The sequence below is a fragment of the Galeopterus variegatus genome, unplaced genomic scaffold (genome assembly GCF_000696425.1).
Source record: "Galeopterus variegatus unplaced genomic scaffold, G_variegatus-3.0.2 Scaffold19034, whole genome shotgun sequence".
Lineage (NCBI taxonomy): Eukaryota > Metazoa > Chordata > Mammalia > Dermoptera > Cynocephalidae > Galeopterus > Galeopterus variegatus.
The window spans coordinates 6,401-6,921 of NW_007745145.1; positions in this window are offsets into that span (position 1 = coordinate 6,401).

Genomic DNA, 521 nt, shown 5'->3' on the forward strand with positions numbered 1-521 from the left:
TAGTTCAGCACCTTCAGAATGGCTGGCTCTGTTCTTAGCCTTGAAATGGACTTGGCTGTTACCTCTAAGCAAGTGACCCTAGTAATCTACCCTGCTGTTTTCCAAATTCTAAAAATGGAACGTACTTGCGTTCAGTCCCACAGATAAGACACAAGGGCTATTTAAAAAGTTAGCCGATCTGTCGCCTCCCAGGGGCTTTACACAAGGTAGAGAACGTTAATATTCTAAATAGTTCTAGCCCTCTGGCCTGTGCATGTTTCGAGCTGCTTCATCATCCGTACAAAGCGTTTTCTTTAATCTTCCCCATGAGCGTGTGTCCAGGTTCAAATGGTGATAATTACCATAAAACAATTGTGTTGTCCTTCTCCCAATAAAAATCGCTCTGTTAATCAGCCAACTCACAGCCCCCTTGTCTGAGGACCCTTATGCCCAAATGGCAGGGTAGAACGTGGCTGCAGATAAATTAGCCCACGTGTGATTGCATGCGAAAACACATTGATTTAGGATTTTTTTCCTCTCCC